Source organism: Diceros bicornis, chromosome 13 (assembly GCF_020826845.1).
Source record: "Diceros bicornis minor isolate mBicDic1 chromosome 13, mDicBic1.mat.cur, whole genome shotgun sequence".
NCBI lineage: Eukaryota > Metazoa > Chordata > Mammalia > Perissodactyla > Rhinocerotidae > Diceros > Diceros bicornis.
The window spans coordinates 13,332,547-13,355,205 of NC_080752.1; the positions used below are offsets into that span (position 1 = coordinate 13,332,547).

Consider the following 22,659-nt stretch of genomic DNA (forward strand, 5'->3'; position numbering starts at 1 on the left):
TTGGCCTTGAGCTAAATCTGTGCCAATTTTCCTCTATTTTATACATGGCATGCCACCACAGCATGGCTTGAAGAGCAGTGTGTAGGTCCACGCCCAGGATCTGAACCCATGAACCCCAGGCCGCCAAAGTGGAGTGCACCAACTTAACCACTATGCCACCAGGCTAGCCCCCTTATGGACACATTTTGAATATACAGATCTAGTTCATTTAAACTGTGGTAGAATATTACATTGTATGACTATCCCACAGTTTGTTTATTTTGGTTTTCATGAGAAAGAATGTTTGCAAAGCAAAAGCTGAGAACAATGCTGCAGTAAACATCCTCGTTTATGTCCTCTTGTGCATATGTTCAAGAGTTTTTCTTGAGTAGACACCTAAAAGTGAACTTAATGGGTTGTAGAATATAAATATCTCCAACTTTTCCCGGTTTACCAGATTTTTCTTTCAAATCCTCATAGTAATTTGTACGTCCAACAGATTTCAGTGAGAATGTATCCTTATCTGCTCAGCATGGTGCCTAGCACATAGATGTTTACTTTAAATAAATGACTAAATTAACGAAGAGAAAAAAATTTGACTACTTTATGACTACATGTGATATTACCTTTTTGGTTCCATGTATCTTTTCATTTCATGTATTACATTGTCATTACATCTATGCCATTACATTAGGCTTGATCTGACACAATGGGGTCTATTTTAGAAGATACATGTATAAAATGTGTATACTTTTTTATTTTAAATTTTAATTTTTAATTTTTAAATTTTCAAATTCTAATTTGAAAAATATACTTGCTTTATTGCTTTTTTTTCCCCTCCCCAAAGCCCCGGTGCGTGGTTGTATATCCTAGTTGTAAGTCCTTCTCATTCTTCTATGTGAGCCACTGCCACAGTACAGCAACTGACAAGACAGGTGGTCTGGTTCCACGACTGGGAAACAAACCTGGGCTGCTGAAGCGGTGAGAGTGCTGAACTTTATAACCACTAGGCCATCAGGGCTGGCTTGCTTTATTGCTTTTTAATTGCTTTCCTTTCTCTCCATTAAGTGACTGCGTGAGAGTTTATTTTTATAATTCTTAGTGGTTGAAAATTTAGTTCCTATTTTTTAGCCATTACAAATAATGTGATGAACAATAATGTAATGAACATCTCTGTGCATAATATTTCTCTATATTTAAGAAGTTTTCACTATGATATAGTTTTAGAATTGGAATTGGTAGAGTAAAAATTATGGATATTTTAAGTGGTGTTCACATTCATGTTGATAACATATTTTCCAAAAGTACAGTGTTGATTTACATTCCTTCCAGGAAAATGCTGAAAAGTTTAATTTACTATACTCTCATAGGATTGAATATTTTCATTTTAAAATAAAATTTTCTTAATTTAAAAGGTGAAAAGTGGTATGTAATTATTTTAATTTGCCTTTCATTTCCTATTAGTAAGGTTGAGTATTTCTCCTCATCTGTGATGAGTAATTATATATCTATTTATGTAAGTGTTGGTTAAAGTTCCCCCATAAATAGACTCCAAAAAAGATTTCAAGTGCAAGTAGTTTACCTGAGAGGTGCAGGAGTCTCTGGTAGAGAAATGAGGACTTGTTCTACAGGGAAAGGAAAGCAGCCTATAAACGGGTGTTATCAAACCAGTTGCTACAATGAACAACCAGAGTTTAACCCTACAGGGAAACCCTGAAAATCAGTACAAAACACATCTCAGAATCAGTGGATGGGAGAGAGAGATGGCAGTGAGATGTGGTGAGTAAGAAATGTAAGCCATAAAGTACCATAAATGTAACCTATGAACATAAAGGCTTGGCGTGGGAATAGGAAAAGGAGCAAAAATGAAAAAATGGAGAAGTATTGGGAGAAGGAGCACAAAGGGAAGGCTAAGCATAAAACAAGGATAATCAGTTTTATAATTTTATGTAAATTCAACTGTGTGGCCACATGTTATTACATCAGATAATTCCTTGAGAATTTTAGAGATAGACAGAGTCATTCCCCATTTCATTCACAGTCTCCTTAGGGCAAAAGTGAGATTAAACCCAAAAGCTGTTAGAAGTAAAAAATAGGGTTGATGCCCAAGTGACCAAGAAGAACTATGCCCACGAACACTAGAACTAAAATGAGGAAAAACTTCAAATTTTATACAGCACTGAGCTCTCGAAAAATCAGTCAATTTTTTAAAAAAAGCAAGTGCTAAGGAGAGATTTTAAACATTATTAACTAAAGTGTATTCTAAGGAGAGATTTTAAACATTATTAACTAAAGTGTATTCTACTTAATCTCAAGGGTTAATTTTTCTTTTAAAGAACGAATGTCAAACACAGTCAAAAGTTTCCTTAGCAACCAGCTACAGACAGATTCCCAGCACAACACACTGAAATATACTACTCTGTTTAAGGTATTGAAACAAGCTCTCTCCCTATATTATTTTTCTCTCACCTTAATGTATTTTATATTAAAATTATGGTTTTAATTATCTCATTCAAGATTACTTTGAGGAGATCACCAAAGAGGTGAAGGTCTATATCAAGAAGATCGATTACAACTCTGAGGCTATGCCCTTCGTGACCATCTCGTGCTGGCACAGGGACAACATGATGGCCAGCGGCAGCAAGATGCAATGGTTCAAAGACTGGAAGATTATCAAGAAAGAAGGGAATGTGGCAGGTATGACACTGCTAGATGCACTGGACTCTATCATCCCCACTGCTTGCCCCACCAACAAACCCTTGTATGTTGTCTACAAGATCAGGGACATCAGCACAATGCCTGCGGGCTGGGTGGAATCAGCTTCCTCAAGCACAACATGGTAGTAACCTTTGCCTCCTGCAACATCGCTACGGAGGTCAAGTCCATACAGATGCACCACAAGCCCCTGCCCAACTAAAGCTTGGGCATCAATGTGAAGAACATGTCAGTGAAGGACATCAGGTGGGACAACAGGCAGCAAGAACAACCTGCCCTCGGAGGTGGGTAGCTTTGTCTCTCAGGTGATCATTCTCAGCCACTCTAGTCACATCACAAATAGCTACTCACCACTACTGGACTGCCACATGGCCCATATCACCTGCAAGTTTGCTGAGTTGTGACAGGAGAATAACTGCAGCTCAGGCAAGAAGCTTGAAGATAACCCAAAGCCCTGAAGTCCAGGGACTCAGCCATCATCCAGATGATCTCAGGCAAGCCCATGTGGCTGGAAAACTTCTCAGAATATCTGCCCCTTAGTCACTTTACTGTGCATGACATAAGGCAAACAGCGGCTGTTGGGGTCATCAAGGCCATAGAGAAAAAAGCAGCTGGTGCTAACAAAATCACCAACTCAGCCTCAAAAGCAGACAAAAAGTAAGTGGTGACAGCTATTTCAAGCCCTTCCAGACTTGGAGCAGCCTGCAGATCCTGCAGGTCCTGTTTACACAGCAGTGAGCGCCCACTCTCAAGCACCATCACCATGATCACATGCAAGCTTTCAGAATGCACGCTCCAGCACTGTGCTGAAGAACGCTGATGTAACTGTAGGTGTGGGGGACTGAAAAAATGGCCTAGAAGCTATGAATATTACCTTATATGGCAAAAGATGTGATTAAATTAAGGATCTTGAGAGGAGAGTCTTATCCTGGATCATCTACAGGGGGGCCTAAATGTGATTCTCATAAAAGAGAGGCAAAGGGAGTTTTGAGATAAACACACACACAGAGGAAAAGGTGATGTGAATACCAAGACAGAGATTAGAGCTATGTGTCCCCAAACCAAGAAATGCTGACAGCTACCAGAAGTTGGAAGAGGCAAGGTAGGGATTCTCCCCTGACACGACCCTAATGAGTGTGACCCTGCTGACATCATAATTTTTGGACTCCCAGTATCTGCAACTGTGAGAGAAAAAATTTCTGTTGTTTTAAGCCACTAAACTTATGATAATTTGTTACAGCAGCAATAGGAAACTAATACAGCAGTCACGCAGTTAAACAAATACTGACCAAGACCGAGCTATCTATACGAGATGACAAAAAATTAAAATCCCAAACCCAAAACTTTAGTTTACAAGGAAATGCCATTAAAATGTGGTAGAGATTCTTTAGAGAAATTCAAAATGTGAAACCTAAACCCTCAACTCCCTGATTCTCCATCAATGTTGCAATCCTACTAAGAGGTTACAAAAAAAAAAAAATCAAACCAGTATTTAATAAGCACTATTTGCCAAGAATGCAAGTACTAGGAATATAAACAACTTTTTACATTTCTTAGAAGTGACTAAAAAGCAAAAGTTTAACAAGATGTTAAAGTGAACACTATATACAGCTTTCTCCAAAAATAAACAGAACTTCCTTCAAACACATAAATACACACTGACACGTTTTTCTATATATTTAGTACACATCTCCCACTCGACCAAATCTTTAGCAATAGCACCCATCCTCAGTTAGCATTAAACACACTTTTAAACAAAATGATAAAAATAGGACATTAAAGACAGTCACATGAGTTGTCATGTATATGAAAAATCCCCCAGATTCAGTTAATCCCAGCTAAGAACCAAAAAAATAAAATAAAATAATCATTCCTTACATCAAAAAATAAAACCTTAATCAGACTGAAGACATGAAGTTTGCCATGGCCTCCAAGTGAGCTCTTACAAATCACTGGCTTCAAAACTGCAAATAGTTGAGATCACAGGCAGTATTTCGAGCTACCCCTATAATCACTTATTTCCTGAAAGCAAAAACCTTTCTTCTCTTACCCAGCCAAAGGTTTCATTAGCATCTAACTCCATGTATTAAATCCCTTCTTGTGTAAAATGTCTAGAGGTCTATTTATTATTTTTGTTTTTTACCAAACTCTGATAGAAAATGGTCTTCCTTTACAAATGGCCTCCATTGAGCAACAGTTGTATTAAAAGTAAAACAGGTTAAGCATAGTAGTAGTATACAGTCTTTCAGACTCTAGTTTTGATAAAACCATTCATTCAAGTCTCCCTTTAATTACTATCACCTCTATCTCTTTTCCTCTCAAAGACAAATGTTTTTGTTTTGTTTTGTGGGTTTTTTTAAATAAATAAGAATGCCCCAACCACTGCCCTGAAGAAGCTCAAGGTCTAAGAGGGCAAATAAACATGTAACAAACAATACTATACCAGGATACGTGCTATAAGAGCATGTAAAATGTGCAAAAGGATTAAAAAGAGAGAGTAAATGACTCAGAGAGAATTAAGGAATGCACTCCAGTGAAAGTAGTACTTGAGCAGGCTTTTGAAACATAAAATGGAGTTTGTACCAGGCAGATAAAGAAGGCAGAGAACATTCTTTATAGAGAAAAAACATCATGGCCAAAGACGTGGATGCATGAAATTGTAGTATGTTTGGGAAAGTAAAAGTAGGTCAAAATCAAGAGCATCTAGCACCCAGATCTTGGTTTCTAATACCATCCTCCAGTAAAAGGAACCAGGATTCCTTGGAGAAATGGCTAATTCTAGGATTGGGGCAGGCAATATACAAGATGAGCCTGGAACACCTTGTAGTGCCAGAAAGCAAGTGCTCAAATACAAAACACACACACACACACACACACACACACACACACACACACACACACAATGATAGGAATACATCAAAGGGATTCAGTAGCTAACTGAAAGAGCTCGCCATAGTCAAAGCTGGAACATTTGGGCAACAAAATTAATAAAGTAGCATTGAATTATAACTCAAAGTATAAAAGAAATATCCGTGGGGCCAGTCTGGTGGCGCAAGCGGCTAGGTGCACGTGCTCCGCTGCGGCAGCCCCGGGGTTCACAGGTTCGGATCCCGGGCGCGCACCGACACACCGCTTGTCAAGCCATGCTGTGGCGGCCTCCCATATTAAGTGGAGGAAGATGGGCATAGATGTTAGCCCAGGGCCAGTCTTCCTCAGCAAAAAAACAGGAGGATTGGCAGATGTTAGCACAGGGCTGATCTCCTCACAAAAAAAAAAAAAAAGAAATATCCGTAAGTCCAGACTGACATATATATATATACAAACACACAAATAAATAAATGAGAAGAGACAAATCTCCCATGTAGAATTCCAAATAATTTATGTACTAAGCCTTCATTAAAGTGGAGTATAACTCCCCACTCCCTAAGTGTGGAATGCACAAAGTGACTTCCTCCCAAAGAGTACAGTATATAAAAGGGGGGATAAAAGAGTAACTTTACAGTGGAGAAACTTAATAAAAACTATCTCAGCCAGGTGATCAAGGTCAATATCAACAATGCTAAGTCATGTAATGATATGCTGTGATAAAAAGGATAATTTACCTCTGTGGTCTTCCTCCCAAAAAAACCCATGTCTAATCATGACAAAAACACCAGACAAATCCCAACTGAAGGATATCCTACAAAATACCTGACAAGTACTCTTGAAAATTATCCACGTTATCAAAAACAAGGAATGTCTGAGAAACTATCATATAAAGAGGAGCCTAAGAAGACATGACAACAACTAAATGTAATGTGGTATCCCAGATGGAATCCTGGAACAGAAAAGAACATTAGGTAAAAATATTATATATTACATATTATGTAAAATATCCAGGTACTAAATGTTCCACTAGTTTCCTCTTTATACCAACATGTAACAGTTTGGTTTTGAAAGTGTCCTCCTAGCCACATGCAAAAGAATGAAAGTGGACCATGTGCTATCGCCATTCACAAAAATTAACTCAAAATGGATCAAAGACCTGAAGGTGAGACCTGAAACTATAAAACTCATAGAAGAAAATATAGGCAACACACTATTTGACATTGGGTTTAAAGGAATCTTTTCGGATGACATGCCTACCCAGACTAGGGAAACTAAAGAAAAAATAAACAAGTGGGACTTTATCAGATTAAAGAGCTTTTATAAGACTAATGAAACCAGAATCAAGATGAACAGACAACCAACCAGCTGGGAGAGAATATTTGCAAAACATACATCTGACAAGGGGTTGATCTCCATAATATATAAAGAACTCACACAACTGAACAACAAAAAAACAACCCGATCAAAAAATGGGCAGAGGAAATGAACAGACACTTCTCCAAGGAAGATATACAGATGGCCAATAGGCACATGAAAAGATGCTCAACATCACTAATCATCAGGGAAATGCAAATCAAAACAACACTAAGATACCACCTCACGCCCATTAGAATGGCTATAATCACCAAGACAAAAAACAACAAATGTTGGAGAGGATGTGGAGAAACAGGAACCCTCATACACAGCTGGTGGGAATGCAAATTGGTGCAGCCTCTATGGAAAACGGTATGGAGATTCCTCAAAGAATTAAAAATAGAGATGCCCTATGATCCAGCCATCCCACTACTGGGAATCTATCCAACGCACCTGAAATCAACAATCCAAAGAGGCTTATGCACCCCTATGTTCATTGCAGCATTATTCACCATAGCCAAGAAGTGGAAGCAACCTAAGTGTCCCTCGACTGACGATTGGATTAGGAAAATGTGGTATATATATATATACAATGGAATACTACTCAGCCATAAAAAAAGACAAAATCGTCCCATTTGCAACAACATGGATGGGCCTGGAGCGTATTATGTTAAGTGAAATAAGCCAGAAAGAGAAAGACAAACACTGTATGATCTCACTCATATGTGGAATATAAACCAACACATGGACAGAGAAAACTGGACTGTGGTTACCAGGGGCAGTGGGGGTCGGGGGTGGGCACAAGGGGTGAAGGGAGTCATATATATGGTGATGGACAAACAAAAATGTACAACCCAAAAATTTCACAATGTTAGAAACCATTAAAACATCAATTAAAAAAAAAAAAAAAGAAAAAAGAAAGTGTCCTCCTGACCTGGAAAAAAAGGCTTCCTCATTCCAATTAGCTGTTTTTCCCCTTTAGTTTATTGATGACTAACAAAAATGGCCATGCTCTTTAAGACAAAATATAAGCATGAACATTGTTTTTTTTTTGTTTTCTTGGTGAGGAAGATTGGCCCTCAGCTAACATCTGTTACCGATCTTCCTCTTTTTGCTTGAGGAAGATTGTCGCTGAGCTAACATCTGTGCCCAATCCTCCTCCACCTCGTATGTGGGATGCTGCCACAGCATGGCTTGATGAGCAGTGTATAGGTCTGCGCCCAGGATCTGAACCTGCAAAATCCAGGCCACTAAAGCGGAGCGGGCGAACTTAACCACTACACCACCAGGCCAGCCCCTTGAATGCTGTTTTGATGAGTACTGGTGTTGTATATTAATAGTCAAAACTATCTGCTTCTTTAAGTAATAGTCAGGGAACTAAATTAAGCTATTACACAAAAGTCCAAGAAACTAATAAAAAGCTAAGATTCTAGTCAGATAATAATTGTTTTTTGAGGCAGACATAGAGTGTCTGCTCTAGGTGGTTTCTTCTCATTTCACCCTAAGACCTAGAGATGAAATATAAAAGTTAACTATCAGAACTCAGCAATGAACACTCAAGTAACATAATTCTCAAACTAGGGAAACGAAGCCAACAGAGAACACACAAAATCAATTTGGTACTCCCAGCATAAAACTCTTACCCATTAGAAGCTAACTAACAATGTTATTTATTATGAGTCAAGCAATTTACATTATCTTTTAATCCTCTCAATAACCCTAAAAGGTAGATATTATGTCCCTTAAAATCCTTACACATAAAAATCTAAGTTATTTATTGTGAGCAAAGCAATTTACATTATCTCATTTAATCCTCTCCTTTACCCTAGTATGAGGTGGATACTATTATGTCAATTTTACCAATGAGAAAGTTTCAAGGAGGTTAAGCAACTTGCCCAGAATCACACTGGTAGTAAATGAGATCAGAATTCCAAAGCCAGAACTCTTTCCACTCCACAGCATTGCCTCTCTCAATAAGTGTTTGCTAAATGAAAGTATAATGAATCAGAGAGATCAATGTAATTCATCTGTGACTAGTTAACTCAATTCATTAGAAGCCAACTAGAATTTGGTGAGTGCTCTGTGATAGAGAGGGGGCAGACACAAAGACAACTATGATATATTTCCTATACTCAGGAATTCACTACAGAAGACACATGTGAACAATTAGCTCTACAAACCAGAATAAAATGGCTTATAATTATAACCTATAATACAGGTTAAAAACTATATCTCATGGAAGGGAAAAGAAAAACTCATTCCAATTGGATGGATGGGGAGGCATCATGGAGGAGAAAACATTTAAGCTGGATCATGAAGGATGACCAGGATTTCAACAACTGAAAAAGGAGAAACAGGTCATTGTAAGTGCTACAAGTGTATTTACAACGGGATGACAAACTTAAACATCCTTTGAGGCTAGGTAGGTCCTTTAATCTGTGGTTCTCAAAAGTGTTATTCCCAGACTAGAGGACATCAGTATCACTTGACAACTTGTTTAAACTCTAATTTCTCAAGCCTGACCCCAAACCCCTGAATCACAAACTCCAGGGTAGGGCCCAGCAACCTGTGTTTTAACAAGCCCAGAGACTATTCTGATTCATGCTAAAGTTTGAGAACCACTGCCTTAAATGCCTGCGGTAGCCAGGTTTAGTAAGTTAATAAGATGTGAAAGGGACTGTGGAGGAACTCGCCTAAGAAATTCAAATTTCTAAAAATGTTACTGCACAAAGGGCATGATCTGCTCACCACAAGACAAAAAGCCAACCGTCAAGAGGCAAGACGGTGGCAGAGAAAGGGCAGTTTATTACAGCTTCCTAGCAAGCAGGAAGATGGCCGACTAATGTCGGAAAGAACCATCTTACAGAACAAAGATTACAGGTCAGTTATATAGGGGGCAGGCCTTAGGGTGGGGGAGGCATCTGATCTCAGGGTGGGGCATCCATCTGATCTCCGGATGGAGGCAGACATCTAGTCTCAGGGTGGGAACATCCATCTGTTCTTAGTTCCTGATAAGTCTTTTCTTTTACTGAATATGCATCAGAGACCAGAGCAACACCCTATACCCTGATCTTTCAGTTGTCATTGATGATGGCCATTTCTGCCCAGAGGTCATCACATTTCTAAGGAACTCAAGAGAAGAAAGTTATCAACTTATAGCAGCTGGGAGGGGTCATAAAATCAACAGAGTATGTCTGAGTTAATTAATCAGAGGTCATTCAAAGCAACAATAGGATTTCTTTTCTACAAAATGGCTTCCCTCATGTCAACCTTGTGCTGACCTGGTATCAAAAACACCATGCCATACCATCCCATTTACAATTGCAACAAAAAGAATAAAATACCTAAGAATAAACTTAACCAAAGAGGTGAAAGATCTGTACACCGAAAACTATAAAACATTTCTGAAAGAAATTGAAGAAGACACAAAGAAATGGAAAGATATTCCGTGCTCTTGGATTGGAAGAATTAACATAGTTAAGATGTCCATACTTCCTAAAGCCATCTATAGAGTCAATGCAATCCCTATCAAAGTTCCAACAACACTTTTCACAGAAATAGAACAAAGAATCCTAAAATTTATATGGAACAACAAAAGACCCCAAAGAGCTAAAGGAATTCTGAGAAAAAAGAACAAAGCTGGAGGTATCACACTCCCTGATTTCAAAATATACTACAAAGCTATAGTAACCAAAACAGCATGGCACTAGCACAAAAACAGACACACAGATCAATGGGATAGAATCGAAAGTCCAGAAATAAACCCACACATCTATGGACAGCTAATCTTTGACAAAGGAGCCAAGAACATACAATGGGGAAAAGAAAGTCTCTTCAACAAATGGTGTTGGGAAAACTGGATAGCCACATGCAAAAAAATGAAAGTAGACCCTTACCTTGCACCATACACAAAAATTAACTCCAAATGGGTTAAAGACTTGAATGTAAGACCTGAAACTGTGAAACTTCTAGAAGAAAACATAGGCAGTACACTCTGCGACATTGGTCTTAGCAACATCTTTTCAAACACCACGTCTGACCGGGCAAGAGAAACAATAGAAAAAATAAACAAATGGGACTACATCAAACTAAAAAGCTTCTGCACAGCAAAGGAAACCATCAACAAAACGAAAAGACAACCTAACAATTGGGAGAAGATATTTGCAAACCATACTTCTGATAAGGGCTTAATCTCCAAAATATATAAAGAACTCATGCATCTCAACAACAAAAAGCTACCAACCCAATTAAAAAATGGGCAAAAGACCTGAACAGACCTTTCTCCAAAGAAGATATACAGATGGCCACCAGACACATGAAAAGATGTTCAAAATCACTAACTATCAGGGAAATGCAAATCAAAACTACAATGAGATATCACCTCACGTCCGTCAGAATGGCTATAATTAACAAGACAGGAAACAACATGTGTTGGAGAGGATGTGGGGAGAGAAGGGAACTCTCATACACTGCTGGTGGGAGTGTAAACTGGTGCAGCCACTATGGAAAACAGTATGGAGATGCCTCAAAAAATCAAGGATAGAACTACCATATGATCCAGCTATTCCACTGTTGGGTATTTATCCAAAGAACTTGAAAACACCAATTTGTAAAGGTACATGGACCCCTGTGTTCACTGCAGCGTTATTCACAATAGCCAAGACTTGGAAGCAACCTTAGTGCCCATCAAGGGACGAATGGATAAAGAAGATGTGGTATATATACACAATGGAATACTACTCAGCCATAAGAAACGATGAAATCCAGCCATTTGTGACAACATGGATGGACATTGAGGGTATAATGCAAAGTGAAATAAGTCAGAGGGAGAAGGTCAAATACCGTATGATTTCCTTCATTAAGTAGTAGATAATAACAACAATAAACAAACACATAGGGACAGAGATTGGATTGGTGGTTACCAGAGGGGAAGGGGGGAGGGAGGAGGGTGAAAGGGATAATTCGGTACATGTGTGTGGTGATGGGTTGTAATTAGTATTTTGGTGGTGAACATGATGTAATCTATGCAGAAATAGAAGTACAATGATGTACACCTGAAATTTTTACAATGTTATAAACCAATGTTACTGCAATAAACAAAAAATTTAAATAAATAAATAATTTTCGATGACTACCAAAAAAAAAAAAACACTATGCCAACAACAAAAAAAAGCATGGGCCCTGACACAACAGAGAAAAACACATCATTTTATATTCTCTTTTATTCATGTTAAAGTAAACGCAAGACAGTCTGGGTTAAAACTTCAATTCTGGCCAAGAGACAATTTCCGATAAACACACTCCTTTCTAGGCTGCTAACAACAAAGGATGTTACTGATTTCCATCCAGTGGCCTCTAAGAAGTTGTTTTTATGAAGAAGAATGAAATGGATGTCTAGCAACAAATAGACCAACCAAGGAACTGGCTGATATTCATGTTATGGATAATAAAGCAGATTTCTTTTCTGTCAAAAAAAAAAAAAGGAAAGGACTGTGTAAGAATGTCATGTTCCAAAATATGAGATTTAGACTGAATGTTTGTATACTCCCAAAATTTGTATGTTAAAGTCCTAACCTCTATTATGGCTGTATTTGGAGTAAGGAAGTAATTGAGGTTAAATGAGGTCATAAGGGAAGAGGCTCTGATCCCACAGGATTAGTGTCCTTATAAGAGGAGACACTAGAGAATTCACTGGTTCTCTCTCTCTCTCTGCAAACACACACCAAGGAAAGGCCATGTGAGCAAACAGCAAAATGGCAGCCATCTGCAAGCCAGGAAGAGAATCCTCATCAGAAAGCAAACCAGCCGAACCTTAATCTTGGACTTCCAGCCTCTGCAACTGCAAGAAAATAAATTTCTGTTGTTTAAGCACCCAGTCTGTGGTATTTGTTATGGCAGCCCAAACTAATACAGATTTGGTAACAAGAAGTGGGGTTCTGCTAAAACGAATACCTAAAAATGTGGAAGCGGCTTTGGAACTGGGTGATGGATGGAGGCTGAAGAGTTTTGAGGTGCATGCTACGAAAAATCCAGATTGCTGTGAAGGGACTGTCGGTAGAAATATGGATGTTAAAGGTGATTCTGGTGAAAGCTCAGAAAGGAAAAAGGAGAGATGGGAAGAAAGCATCCACTTGCTTTGAGAATACACAAATAATTATGAACAGAATGTTGGTAGAAATATGGATATTAAAGACCATTCTCATGAAGTCTCAGACCTTAAGAATAGGTTATTAGAAACTGGAGAAAGGTGATCCTTATTATAAAGCAGCAAAGAACTTGGCTGAATTGTATTCTCGTATTTTGTGGAAGATAGAACTCACGAACAATGAAACTGGATATTTAGCAGAGATTTCTAAGCAGAGTACTGAAGGTGCAGTTTGGGTCCTCCTCAACGCTTATAACAAAATGTGAGATGAGAGAGAGAAATTGAAGAAGGAATTGTTAAGCACAAAGGAACCAGAGGTTGAAGGCTTGGAAAATTCTCTGCCTATCCATATTGTAAAAAATGAGAAAGCTTGCTCTAAAGAGAACACTGAGGGTGCGGCTGAACAAGCATTTGATAAGGAGATTAGTATGGGTGTGAACCACAAATTTAATCAGCCACCTCAGCAGAAGCCTGAATAGGAATGTCATTATACTAGCAGAAACACTGCCAGCTGAGACTAAAGAGGACAGAAAAAAACAAGACAGAATGAAAGAAGGCTGTCAGACTGCTGGGATTTTACAGATCCAAACCATAGAGCTATACCACTACAAAAATTCAATATCCTTCAAGACAAAGGAAGAATTAGGTCAGCCCCATGGCCTAGTGGTTAAGTTTGGCACCCTCTGCTTCAGCAGCCCAGGTTCAGTTCCCAGGTGCAGACCTACACCACCCATCAGCAGCCATGCTGTGGTGGCAACCCACATACAAACCAGAGGAAGACTGGCACAGATGTTAGCTCAGGGCAAATCTTCTTCAGCAAAAAAAAAAAAAAAAAAAAAAGGAAAGGGAAGAATGACCCCAAAGGCAGTTTAGACATCTTCAGGGATGCCATTACCACCACAGGTCCAAGAAACAAGACTGCCTCCACTTTCATCTACAAGCCAGGAAGAGCTGTCACTGGAAACCAAATTGGCCAAACCTTGATCTTGGACATCTAGCCTCCAAAACTGTGAGAAAATAAATTTCTGTTGCTTAAGACATTCAGTCTGTGGTATTTTGTTATGGCAGTCCAAACTGATTAATACATGAGGCAAGCTAAAATGTGGCATAATTTAAGAGCAACTAATGTGGGGGAGTGGGGGACAAAAAGAATAAATTTGACTTGTAAACTGTGATAAATTTCACATGAATGGTCCAGTTATGGAATTACCATCTTAGAGAGGAACAAAAATGAAATTCAAGCACACTACTTGGCTTTGCAATCTCAATAAGGGAAATCATACTTCTTGCTTTTCAGCTTTGGAATCACCTTCTGGACGAGTGGTTCTCAATCCTGGCCACCTAAGAGAATTATCTGGATATCTTTTTTAAAATATCATTGCCACTAGCCCACACACTCAGAGATTCTGATAGAATGAATCCAAGTGAGATTCAAGTATTAGTATTGTTTAAAAAGGTCCACAGGTGATTCTAATGTGAAGCCAGAGAGAGAACCACTGCTCTAGACAACCTACAGGTATCATTTGGTAAAACTTAAAAATGAGAGAAAAATGAAAATTCAAAGGCCCCATTCCCAGAGATGCATTTTCAGATAATTTATGGAAGGCCCAAGAATCTGCATTTTAAAAGGTTCCACAGGTGATCCTGTCATACTTTCCACTACAAGAAGGGTTTTGTTCTTGTGCATAGGCTGTTTACTCTGTTTGGAAGACTGCCTCCAAACTTGTCCAGCTGGTGAAATCATCTTGGAAGCCTGAGAACTTAAATACTTAAACACTTAAAAATAAGTTTGATGGTAATGCCCGAGTTAATTATTCCAAAAATCTGCCTATCTTCTCTTCTTTCCACTCCCCCACACTACCAAACAGAACAGTGAAGTTTTGAGAGAATACTTACTAAGACATACCAATAAATTGAAAGCAACACTCTGGAAAATTCTTCGCCACACCTACAGGTAACTTTTCCAGAGCCAGGATTGCTCACCATAAGATAAGAAACAAGCTCATCACTATTATCATCTTTCCCATTTATATAAGTAGTTTCTAGAATATCTGAATAATTTCATCCACCACACAGGAACATATTGAATACCTATAAGGAATTTCAATACTGAACTGAGGAACTCTTTCATGGCTATAGAAAAAGTACATTTATGAGGAGATATACATTGAAAATATATACAAATGAAGCATAACTTTTTCAGCTACAACCACTGAAACTGGTAAGATTTTTGCTATTCAGTTGATGTATTTGGAAACCATCTATGATTTTAAGTGTATTTTAATGATGACTTCCCACAAAAGGCATTGTTTCAAGAGCCACTATAGATAATAATGAGTAAGAAACAGAAAGCATCTAAAATGTGCAAGTTGTTATACTGAGCAATGATTAATGGACAAAAATAAATAAATATATGCATATTAACACATATATTTTTAAAAGAAATCATGTCCTACAATAATTAAGCTCAAAAAGAATAATATACTACAAAAAAATCTTTGGCCAACAAAACAAGAATGGAATATTTATATTGTAAAGAAAGATCTAAAATGGAAGATTGGATTCTTGCATGAAAAAAATACTAAAATACTAGGTTAATGCATAGTCTTTGAAATGCAGTTAAGATATCTAAAATCAGGACTCATAAATGCCCACTACATTTGATAATTAGAAGAGCACTGTTAGCTACACCTGGAAAACCCTATTTACCTTGTTGAGACACAATTCAAATGCCTCTATAGTGTACAAAACATTGGGCCAACTAATCATTGTACAGGACAATTTGAATATCAAAAATAAAAATGCCTATACTTGATTGTAACATATTGAATAAAATAATCTATGAATCCACAGTCATTCTTTTAAAAATTAGATTTTTCTGAGGCTAAGTGTAGAAGAAATAACTGAACAAGAAAACTACTATTTTGTTATAAACCAATGTTACTACAATAAAAAAAAAATTAAAATTAAAAAAAAAGAATACTATTTTGCCATTCCCAATGTAATACCTAATTCAGGGAAAGATCATAAATCGAGGCTAAAACCATTATGCAAACGGTTGTTGGAGATCAGAATATTTCTAAAATGCTAAGATTATCCACATCCTTATATTCCCAATTACTACGTATGGGTGCAAAACCTGGACAGTGAAGAAGGTTGACAGGAAAAAAATTGATTTATTTGAAAATATGGTGTTGGAGGAGAGCTCTACAGATACTCTGGACTGCCAGAAAGACAAACAAGTGGGTCCTAGAGCAAATTAAGCCTGAACTATGGCTGAGGCAAAAATCATAAAACTGAGGCTGTCCTACTTTGGACACATCATGAGAAGGCAGGATTCTTTGAAAAAGACAATAATGCAGGGAAAAGTATACGGCAGCAGGAAAAGAGGAAAACCAAATATGAGATGGGTTGACTCCATAAAGGAAACTATAGGCATGAGTCTACAGAAGTTGAGAAGGGCTGTTGAGGACAAGACATTGTGGACATCACTGTCGCCAGAAGTCGGAGCTGATTTGACGGCAAGTAACAACGACAAAAGTACCACCCCCAGATTACTTCCTAATTTGCCAAACATTCATCCCCTAAACCAAATGATCAACCTAAACATCACAAATAGTGAAACAACATGAGGCTATAAGCTTTCTGATATGATAAAATATGCAGTCTACAATATCACACCACTCATCAAATACTTCTGCCAAAATGTTCAACTTAAGTCTAATTAAGCCTCTAGACCTACAGGAGATAGAGGAACAAGTCGAATGACATCATGAAACAAGTGTATAAATCCAGAATGTGCAACACTCTACAAGACTATCCTGACTTTTCAACTGTCAATGTCACTTCCTCCCAACACCCCAAGAAAAAAGTTAGGGGAAATTATTCCAGACTAAAAGAGACTAGGGACACAACAATCACATGCAATATATGAATTGCAATTGGATCATGGTTAAAGAAAAAAGTTATAAAAAAAAATTCTTGGCATAACTGGGAAAATTTCAGTGTTGACAAGATTTTAAATAATATTACGGAATTATTAATTTTCTTAGATGTAAGCATGGTACTGTGTATACAGAAAATTGTCCCCATTCTTAGGAGTTGCAGGCAGAAGTATTTAACAATGATGTATAACGATGTCTACAAGTTACTTTCAAATACAAAGCAACAAAACATATATGTATACAGTCATGCACTGCATAACAATGTCTCAGTTAAGAATGGAGTGCATATACGACAGTGGTCCCATAAGATTAGTACCTTATAGCCTAGGTGTGTAGTAAGCTATGCCATCTAGGTTTATGTAAGTACACTCTATGATGTTCGCACAATGACGAAATCACCTAATGATGCATTTCTCAGAACATATGCCCGTCATTAAGTGACGCATGACTGTACATAGAGAGAAACAAAGCAAATATAGCAAGGCATTAACTCTTGAATCTCTAGATAGAAGGTATACAAGTATTCACTGTGCTATTCTTTCAACTTTTCTGTATGTTTGAAAATTTTCATAATAAAAAGGTGAGGGTAGGGCCAGCCTCCGTGGCCTAGTGGTTAAGTTTGGCACGCTCCACTTCAGCGGCCCTGGTTCGGTTCCTGGGCACAGACCTACACCACTCGTTTGTCATTGGCCATGCTGTGCCAGAGGCTCACATACAAAATAGAGGAAGAATGGCAGTGGATATTAGCTCAGAGTGAATCTTCCTCAACAAAAAAAGAGGAAGATTGGCAACAGATGTTAGCTCAGGGCAAATCTTCCTCCGCAAAAAAAAAGAAAAAAAAGTTGGGGGTAAAATAAAATCATTTCTTCTCATCTTAAAAGGTTAAAAAATTTCACTTGAAAAAGACTTTCAGTAAATAAACAGCAAAACAATGAAATCTGTCAGATTTCACAATAAATTTCCATGAATTCTCACCAAAAAAATAAAAAACAAAAAAAACACTAGATTTGGGCCGGCCCCGTGGCTTAGCAGTTAAGTGCGCGCGCTCCGCTGCTGGCGGCCCGGGTTCGGATCCTGGGCGCGCACCAACGCACTGCTTCTCTGGCCATGCTGAGGCCGCGTCCCACATACAGCAACTAGAAGGCTGTGCAACTATGACATACAACTATCTACTGGGGCTTTGGGGGGAAAAATAAATAAATAAAAATTATTAAAAAAAAAACACTAGATTTAACAATATCCAACATCTACTCAAAATAAAAATTCACAGCAAACAAGGAACAGAAAAAAACTTCCTCAACTTGATAAACGACAGCTATAAAAAAAATACCACTGGCCTAACACTTAATAGTGAAAAACTAGATGCTTTTCCTCTAACATCAGGAATTAGACAAGAATGTTCCTTCTCACCACACCTATTCAACATAACACTGGAAGTTGTAGCTAATGTAATCAGATGAGAAAAGGAAATAAAAGAAATACAAATTGGAAAGGAAAAAATAAAACTGTCATTGTTAACAGATGACATTATTATTTATATAAAAAATCACAAAGAATCAACAACAATAACAGAAAACTCCTGGAACTACTAAGTGATTATAGATTTAGATTACAGAATACAAGGTTAATATTCAAAAGTAAATTGCTTTCCAAAAAAGGATTCTAGAAAGATGGTGGAGAAGGAAGCACCAAGAATTGGTCTCCACACCTAGACAACAATTACACTGGCAGAATCTGTCTGATGTAACTATTTTGGGGCTCTGGAGTCTACTCAAAGGCTTGCAACGTCCAAGGGAAGTAGTGGACTGTAAACTGCATTTAATTTCCATCAATTTCAGTTACTAACACAGTAGCAGCTACACCCCCATACCCCAATGCACACAGCCAGGCAAGTGTTCAAAAGAGCATGTTGACGCAGCTTACGGGAGCCACGGTGGGCAATAAGGACCCTCTCCTCCAAATATCATGGAATCTGTGTTACAGTAATCAAATCTTATCACTTTTGATCTCAGAGACACAGGCACAGAGGTGAGCAGGCATTTCTGCATTTAGCCCTCCAGCTAAAGTGACTTCCAGGGAATTTAAAGGGCTCAGCACCTTTTTTCTTTTCTTCCTCCTCTTCATTTTTCTCTTTTTCCCCTTTTGTGAGTTTAAGAACAAGGAAATTCGAAAGCGAACGCAAATACAGAATTTAGAATGCCACTGGTCATAACCAAGGAAAGGTGGAGTTTCAGAAAAGACCTGAGAAGATCTTAAGTATAAACCTTAGAGTGATCTCTGGAACAGAGACAGCCTACAACAATTTAAAAATCAAACAAACAAAAAGAATGAACAAACAAACCAGCAAACCCTAAGGAAGGGGGAGAAATCTGATTTCAAGAATTACCACATTATTCACAATTTTCAACAAAAAATCACAAGGCATAGAAAGAAAGAGGAAAGTAGAGCCCATTCAAAAGGAAAAAATGAACCAATAGAAACCACACCTGAGAAAAACAAGATGTCAAACCTACTAGACAAAGACTTTAAACAACTATCTTAAAGATGAAAGAACTAAAGGAAAACATGGAAAAAGTCAAAAAGATAACATATGAACAAAGCAGAAATATCAATAAAGAGATAAAGGCTAAAAACAAAAAAATTCTAGAGAAAAAAAGTATAACAACTAAAATAAAAAATTTACTAGACAAATTCAAAGGCATATTTGAGGAAGAAAAAGAAAGAATCAGAGAACTTGAAGACAGGACAATGGAAATTATCAAGTATGAGGAACAGGAAGAAAACGGAATAAAAGCGAATAGAGCCTAAATGACCTGTGGGACCCCAGAAGCAGACTAATATAAGCACTGTGGGAATCTCAGAAGGACAAGAGAAAGAGAAGGGGGGAAGAAAAATTATTTGAAGAAATAATGGCCAAAAAGTTCCCAAATCCAATGAAACACATGTATATAAACATCCAGAAAGCTCAATGAACTCCACATAGGATGAATCAAAGAGTACCACACAGAGATACATAATCAAATTGTCTAAAGAGAAAGACAAAGAATCTTAAAAGCAGGAAGAGACAAGTAACTTGTCACATACAAAGGTCCCTCAATAAGATTACCAGCAGATTTTTCATTAGAAACTTTGGAGGGCAGAGGCAGTGGGCTGGTACATTCAAAGTTCTGAAAGAACAAAACAGTCAACCAAGAATCCTATATCCACCAAAATGTCCTTCAAAACTGAAAGAAGAAATTAAGACATTCCCAGACAAACAAGAACTAAGAGTTTTCCATTAGACTTGCCCTGCAAGAAATGCTAAGGGATGTTCTGCAGATCAAAATGAAAGAACACCAGACAGTAACTCAAAAATATATGATTAAATAAAGATGTCAGTAAAAGTAAATACATGGGCAATTATAAAGGTTACTATTATTGTAACAATGGTGTGTAACTCCACTTTTTGTTTTCTACATGATTTCAAAGACTAACGCATTTCTTTAAAAATCATTACAGTCATGTGTCGCTTAACAATGGGGATACATTCTGAGAAATGTATTGTTAGGCAATTTGATCACTGTGCAAACATCATAGAGTGTACTTATACAAACCTAGATGGTATAGACTACTACACATCTAGGCTATGGTACTAATCTTATGGGACCACCGTCATATATGCAATCTGTCACTGACTGAAATGTTATGCAGCACATGACCATATTAATGTAAAACCTAGAATTATTGTAACTTTGGTTTTTAGCTCCCACATTAGTTAGTTTTCTCCATAATTCAAGAGACTAACAATTCAAAACATTAATAGTTTATGTTTTTGGACAATGTATAAAGATTAATTTGGGGATATCAATACCTGAAACAAGTGGGGTTAGAGCCGTTCAAGGAGCAAAATTTTGTATGATGTTGAAGTTAATCTGGTATAAATTCCAAACAGAGTGTTATAACTTTAGATGTTAAATGTAATCCTATTAATAACTATAAAGAAAATAGCTAAAGAATATACACAAAAGGAAATGACAAAGGAATTTTTCATTTGTTTCAAATGTTTCAATACAAAAATCATCTAAACACAAAAAAGATAACACGAATGAATACTGAGAACGTTACGCTAAGTGAAAAAAGACACAAAAACGCAAATACATTGTATGATTGCACTTATATGATGTCATTTGAGTAGTCAAAATCAAAGAGACAAAGTAAAATGGTGGTTACCAGGGGCTAGGGTAACGGGGAGTTACTATTTAATCGATAGAGTTTCAGTTTTGCATGATGAAAAGAGTTATGCAGATGGTGGTGATGTTTGCACAGCAATATGAATGTACTTAACGCCACTGAACTGTACATTTAAAAATGGTTAAGATTGTAAATTTTATGTTATGTGTTCTTTACCACAATAAAAAAATATTAGGGAAAAAAAGGATAATGGCAATGGTGCACAGCTCAGATTTGAGACAAATTTTTTAGTTACAATTTATACAAATTGAATCCAATACTTCTGAGGCATCTGTAGGATTTTCAGAATGCACTGTTCATGAGTTGGAAATGTGGGTCTGGAACTACATTTCTGGTAGTCACCAGTGTATTGTTCACAATTGAAGCCACTGGTATGAATGATGTTACCTAGGGAAAGCAAGTAGAAGACTGAGAATGGAACTGTATTAGTTTCCTACTGCTGCCGTAACAAATTACTACAAAACTTGGTGGCTTACAGCAACGTAAATTTATTATCTAACACCAAAGGAGGCCAGATGTCTTAAAATGGGTGTCAATGGGAATGCTTTACTTCTACAGACTGTTGAAGATAATGTTTACTTGCTTCTAGAAGCTTCCAGCTTCTGGAGGCTATCCTCAATCTTTGGCTCCTGGCCTTGCATTACATACCCTTTTGTGTGTCTGCTTTTGTTGTCAAATCACCGTCTCTCTGAATTTGACCCTCTTGCCAAACTCTTATAAGGACCCTTGTGATTACATTGGGCCCATCTGGATAACACAGCATAGTCTCTCCATCTAAATATCCTTAACTTAATCATCTTCAAAATAGCTTTTGTCATATAAGGAAACATATTCAAAAGCTCTTGAGACTAGGATGTGAACATCTTTAGTTCTTCCTATCACAAAAATCCTGAGGAATATTTAAAGTGAAAGACCCTTCAAAGGCTTCTTTGCTTACATTAATGGAAATATTCTCTCAATCATTCAGATTTGAACCTTAACCATCTTTGAATCACTTCTTAAGTAACTTCCACTCCCATTCCCATTCAGTCACCCAATTTTGTTTGCTCTTTCTTAGTGATGTATTTGAAATTCACTCCTATTGCACTCCCCATGTCACTACACTTGTTTAGATCCCCTGAAATATTATCATAGTGTTATTTCTCTCTGTGTGTTTTATATTTTTCCTCTTTTGGTCCATTCTACCCACCGACATCAGACTAACCTTTGTACAATTCTGCTTTGGCCACTTCATCTCTTCTATTTAAAAATCTTCCATGGGTATCATTCCATCATTATGCAGCTCTCTTCTTAACTTCCAAAGCATTTAGAACATACATGTCACCTCTTGACAACTAGTATATACACCATTATACTATAAACTTTGTTTCAATGTATTTAACATGGTGGTTTCAGATGCTATTTTCCTGAATTAAGTTTTCCCAA

The 22,659-nt window shown here is 37.5% G+C and overlaps 1 protein-coding gene and 1 pseudogene across 3 annotated transcripts in view; one reads left to right on the top strand and one right to left on the bottom strand.

Moving 5' to 3' along the window:
- FAF1 (Fas associated factor 1) overlaps positions 1–22,659 on the bottom strand; it is a 493,835-nt gene that overhangs the window by 420,597 nt on the left and 50,579 nt on the right. The gene's annotated exons all lie outside the window — the stretch shown is intronic.
- Positions 1,659–3,393, top strand: LOC131413226 (elongation factor 1-alpha, oocyte form-like; annotated as a pseudogene).